This window comes from Spinacia oleracea, chromosome 6, assembly GCF_020520425.1.
Source record: "Spinacia oleracea cultivar Varoflay chromosome 6, BTI_SOV_V1, whole genome shotgun sequence".
NCBI classification, from domain to species: Eukaryota; Viridiplantae; Streptophyta; class Magnoliopsida; order Caryophyllales; family Amaranthaceae; genus Spinacia; species Spinacia oleracea.
This window is the reverse complement of record NC_079492.1, coordinates 129,234,274-129,240,628: the sequence shown is the minus strand read 5'-3', so window position 1 is coordinate 129,240,628 and position 6,355 is coordinate 129,234,274.

Sequence of the window (6,355 nt, the reverse complement as noted above, 5' to 3'; positions counted from 1 at the left end):
GGTGGGTTAATTGATTGAATAATTGTTGACTTTTTGTACGGGATTAGCCCATAACGTTGAATCTATCAATTTTCCAGTCTTAATTACTTTCTTTCCGGATTTGGTGGGTTAATTGATTGAATAATTATTGACTTTTTGCACGGGATTAGCCCATAACGTTGAATCAATAAATTTTCCTGATTTGTTATTAATTTTCAGTTTTTAAACAAACAAATATTCATATTTTTAAATCAGTAAAAAATCAGGTTTTTAATTGAATTAATTGTGAAATAGTGGGGGTAGTTTAGTCTTTTACTCGGGGGACACCAAAAGTGTTGTTACGAAAATAACCATCCCCTCCTGGCTTATATAATAGAGATATTTAATATAATTATCTTAAATGTATTGTTCATATCCTAAAATAAAATATTACGGAGTAAATCAATCATTTTTTTGAAATTCGTGCTTAAACGAGTTTTAAACAAGCTTTCAAATGAACTCGAACGAGTATCGTATTAGGCAATGAGGTCTATAATAAATATAGAGATGTTAGCCCTTGCAATGCACAACTATTAAATTGTTAAGTTAAAACAAAACTCCTATTACAACTTCTATATTTATATATTAGATTAGATTAGTGTTTGATTTTGAATTTAATTTCATTTTAGATTTATTTTTTAATTATTAAAGTGTTTGATTCTGGATGGAGTTGTATATATTAGTAATTAGTTAATTAAAATATCTATGTAACACCTAATTATTTATTTACGTGGCACTCGACTTTTTTTAATTAAAAAAAAATCTCGAAATCTTATTTTTCATTGGCTAATACCATTAAATTTCCTATGTGGCGCTACTATTGGTTTAGTGTTTGATTTTGGACAGAGTTTCATTTAAAATTAGTGTTTGATTTTTGATAGAATTTTTTTTTAGATTTATTTTTTTATTATTAAAGTATTTGATTTTGGATAGAGTTTAAGTAATTAAAATATATACGTGACACCTAATTATTTATCTACGTGCCACCCGGCTGTTTTAATTCCAAAATAATTAGAAATATTTATTTTTTATTGGCCGAAATCATTAGATTTCCTACGTGGCGCTCTAATAATCCAGCAAATGTATCTCCTTTATCTATATACTTAATATTAGATTATGCACAATCTCTTAGAAGTACGCTACCTTCCAACGGGGAAGAGTTGTCTATAGGAGGCTGCTCATCTAACGACAGTTATGAAGAGCTATTATTAGGATGGATAATTTTTTGCAGCCTTTGGACCGTCTAGAGATAAGATTGGGAGTGTAAAGATTTCGGTTCATAGCCTTGCATTTTTTTTTTTTTGGTGTAAAAGAGGAGGTTATCCATAAAAAGAAATAGAAATTACACTAGAAAACAAGAAAGAAAAGCAAAACAGCAAACGAAACTACAAAACTAACAAAGAAGCCTATCATCAAGCTGCAATAGCAGGGACTCGAGGAAGCAGTGCCACTCCGCCCAACTCCTCCAATAAAATGGTTCGAAGACCCGCCGGGGCCGCCTCCATGATAACTAACTTGGGATTGAGACCAACACCGTAGTTAGCTAGCCAATCTGCCGCCCTGTTGGCTTCTCGGTAGCAATGTTGGATCACAACCTTCCATTCATGCCTTCGAACCATCTCATGACACCTTCGAACGATATGATAATTTGGAGAGCTTGATTTTAAGTCTCCTAGCAGACTTTGAACCACCACAATAGAACCCACTTCAAGTACCACCTCTTCAAGCTTTTGTTCCAAGCATAAGCTAACCCACGCAATACTGCTAAGAACTCAGCTCTAGTGCTCGTCGAAACTCCACAGTTGGCTGCAACACAGCCCCAATATCTCACCTTGATCACCACGGAGTAAACCCCCCGCCCCTGCTGCACCTGGGTTACCTCTCGAAGCCCCACCCGTGTTCAACTTGACCCACCCCTCACTTGGATACTCCCACTTTACCCATGTTTCTCTGCGCTACAACCCTCTATGTTTTCTTGGTTGTCTATGGCTGGCTGTATTTGATTAACTCTGGCCATTATAAACCCCAGTTGATCAACTGGAATTTCAGCTTCTTCATAGAAAGTCCTACGGTTTCGCCACTTCCACAACCACCACATAGTCGTGACAAAAACAACCGACCAATTCTCATCTCTAGTGCCATCATTAAGGACATTGTTTTCAACCCATTTGCTAAATGGATCATAAAACAATTCATGATCATTCAGAGCTGGGAACTTTCTCCAAACCAAGATGGCAATTGGGCATGACCGAAGAACATGATCGATATTCTCTTCTACATGACCACACGCATAACACCGTGGGTTCTCTGTCAAATGTCGCAAGAATCTGTTAGCATTTGTCATGACTCGATCATGAAGAACCAGCCACAAGAAAAACCGTAGTCGTAGTGGAATTATCAGCTTCCAAATAAAGCTCCATTCTTTGGTGACACCTAATTCTTGCACTCCTCTAATAATTTTGAGGGCAGACCTAATTGTAAATTGCCATGTAGTTGAGCCATTCCAGTACACCTTGTCCACAACGTCTTCATCTTCCACCAGTTCAAAGGAGTCAATGATTTAGAGCATTGTAGGAGGTAGGAAGTCAACATACTTCTCCCATTTCCACCCAATGTTCAAATCCCAGTATTCTTGCACTGTCATCTCTTGGTTGTCCCCATGGGAGGTGATTGTTGCTACCTCTATCAACGGATGCTTAGCAGCCCATCGATCAAACCAAAACGACGTGCCCCTACCGTTTCCAACGACCAGAATCACTCCCTGTCTTAGTACATCCACATTGTCTACAATACCTCTCCAAGCGTTTGAGGAGCCTGGTTTGTGTTTGAACATATCTACTGAACATTTTTCATCACAGTACTTGTTCCTCTGAACTTTCGACCAAAGAGAGTTTGGTTTTGCCAAGAGTCTCCACCCTAACTTTGATAAAAAAGCAGCATTGGCTTGGCGCGAAACTCGTAAACCAAGTACCCCACTCTCTTTATCCTTCGTGACTTAATCCCATGCCACCAAATGAATCTTCCGTTTCTCTTCAGAACACCCCCCCCATAAGAACCTACGAGAAATACGATCAATATCATCACAAGTAGTTCGGGGAAGTTTTGTAGTCTGCATTGTATAGTATGGTATAAAACTAAGTGAGGAATGTACGAGTGTCTCCCTCCCTGCAAGAGACATCAGCTTCGATTTCTACCCTGCAAGCTTGTTATTAATATTATCAACCAAAAATTGATATTCTCGTTTGGAAGTACGACCATTGATTGTGGGCACCCCTAAATAAGTACCCAGGTCACTAGTCTCCTCCATTTGGAGTTCACTGCAAATTCCCTGTCTATACTCGTCTTTGGTGTTGCGCGAGAAAAACACTCTTGACTTGGAATTGCTGACTTTGCTACCTGACATATTGCAAAACTGATCCAAGCATGCCATTATGATTTTTTCTTGATCCAACGACGCCTCACTAAATAGTATCAAGTCATCCGCAAAGGCTAAATTCGAGAGATGAGGCCCATTGCGACTCGCCTTAACCGCCTTCCATGCCCCCAATTGTACCGCTTTCTCAATTAAATGGGTTAAGCGCTCCATACAAATCACATAAATATATGGTGATAGAGGATCGCCTTGCCGAATTCCCCGAGTTAGAGTAAAGCTATCTGTTGTTTCACCATTCCATAAAATTTGGAGGGACGCCGAGGTTATACATTTCATAATAACATCGACCATACCATGCAGTAGCTGAAGCTCAATCAATGAGTTTCGAATAAAGCTCCATCTCATACGATCGTAAGCTTTTTGGAAATTTATTTTTATTGTCATGAGCCCTACCTCTCCTTGTTTCTTTCTCACTGAATGAAGCATCTCCTGAACAATAATGATATTATCGGTGATTTGACGACGAGGCACAAAGCTACATTGAGTAGGAGATATGAGAGCGAAGGTAGCACCGGTTTTAGACGATTAACTAACACTTTGGTTTCTGCCTTGTATACTATATTACTTAGGCCAATGGGGCGGAATTGAGACACTCGTTATGGACATTCGACCTTAGGGATCAAAACAAGGAAAGCTCTATTGAAATCATTTGAGAAATCTCTGCCATTTACCATGCCGAGAACAAGGTTTGTGACATTGTCTTGTACCACATCCCAATATCTTTGATAAAATAATGGTTGGAAGTAGACCTGATTAAGACTAGCCCGGCCCGACCCACTCGAAATTTTTGCGGGTTTGGGCAGAATTTTCTGGCCCGGCCCGAAATTAAAATTTTTTTGGGCGGGTTTGGAGAACACAAAACTACACTTTTTAGTTATAAATTTGGCCCGGTCCTAAAATGGCACAAAAAGCCCGGTATTTTAGGCCCGAAAATAGCGGGTTTGGGCACAAATTTTTGGCCCGAATCTTGGCCCGGCCCGGCCTGGTCCGACACAACAGACTGATTTTTTAAGCCTAGGCCCGTCCCGACCCGCCATTTGATCAGGTCTAGCTGGAAGCCATCCGGGTCGGGGGCTTTGAACTCTTGTATACTCTTGATTGCTAGCACCACCTCACATTGAGCGTATGGGCGATTTAACGCCTCTACTCCACGTGTTGTCATCAAGGGGAAAACACCCATATTAAAAGTGATGATGTTGTAATTGATTAATTTGTGTCTGGTTGTCGTTTGCTCGTCCAGATATTCTTCTTGCCGACTCTGGTTCCATCATGATTTGATCCTCTCCTTCTCTCCATACATTGGATCCAAGCGCCATTCTTTGTGGGCATCTTGGTTCGGGGTTAACATCTTGATCTAGTGTTCTCCTTATCGCTTCCCAGAGGGATTGTTGCATCTATGTCTGCCATGCTACATTGATGTCTTTCTGAAGCCCAACTAGAATTTTTTCCAGTGCTCTTACTGAGACGGGCGGGTCTGTCGTTATACCCGCTAGAGGAGAGGCAGCGGTTGGGTCCCCGTCTTGCTGCTAAACTTCTGCTATAGGTTGGAAGTCTGTCATGCTACCGTACCTTCCACATACGTCGCCAAATGATGTGGGATTTTTCTGGATGCTGATGTATTCACCTTCCATGGAGGTATCTGGTATGAGCTGGCATAATCTTTTGGACAACCTGCAAAACAAGAATATTCTCGTACCCTTCGGTGCCTAAATAAGTATTCGATAGAGAGAGAAAGTGTTTAGAGAGAAAGCAGAGCAAAATAGGAATGTTAGGTGAGAATTGAATGTGTCCTTTCACCTTGGGAATCGGACTATTTATAGGGCTAGAATTGTGGGAATTGTCCCCAAAACCTAAATATTTGATTGGTTAGCTTCTCCTGGAAGGACATGTGTCATTGACATGTACAACTAGAGGGCTTAGTTGGCCTCTTCATATTGGGCTTATAATAGTGCTAATTAAACTTATTCCTTCGGCTGCTCTTGGACCGTAGTTGAAGCAAAGAGCTTTAAGCTTTTTGGTGCCACGTGTCATGATATGATAGGTCCTGGATAGGCAAGTATTTTTTGCCACATCAACGTTATTTTAAAGAGAAAGTCACTTATACATATTGTCAATGCATCAATGCTCCTATGTGTCTAAAAGATTGTGGGCATGAAGCTAAGCTCAATTAATTATAATTATGTAAATTGTTTTGTTAGTTTCAGCCTTCAGGTAGTAATATACTCTACACGATGCAATTATACGTGAATGTGTGGGACAAGATTAATCAAGGAAATTATAATTCAAATTAAATTGTTGTTATTCATTAATAGTTAAATTTGAGGGAATTTCAAATGAAGTTAAATAATTCAATTTTACACAAATGTATGTGTTAGAATTGAAGGAATGTATAGCTCATTTCTTGAAATATTACTCAATCATGCCTAAAAATTATCCAATTATAATTGTTACCATTTCAACTCTTGAAACATGTATTTTAATAAATTAAATCAAGGAACAATCAATATATTTGGTAAATAACTCATTATGTGTACGTATTGATTTTATTTTAAAAGCAATTGTGAATACGAGGATATTAAGAAAGTGAGTTGATTTTTTTTTATTTGACTTAATTTTAATCATTTAATTTGTGGATCGTAATTGATCTAATTATTTTCCCTAAAAAAGAAAATACCCAAAGGCCAGAGAAATAGCTATATGCACACGATTTTTATTATTCAACGTAATCTTACATGATTCGTTGTGCGTGTATAGGAAAAATGTACACAATGTATATATGGATAAATATTGTTTTCACAATTATCGTGTACCGATGTCAAGCTCATAAGATAGTAAAACTGTTATACACAAGTTGATATCGTGTAGGAAAGAAAAAAAATTACTTGATGTTGATATTTGATGCTC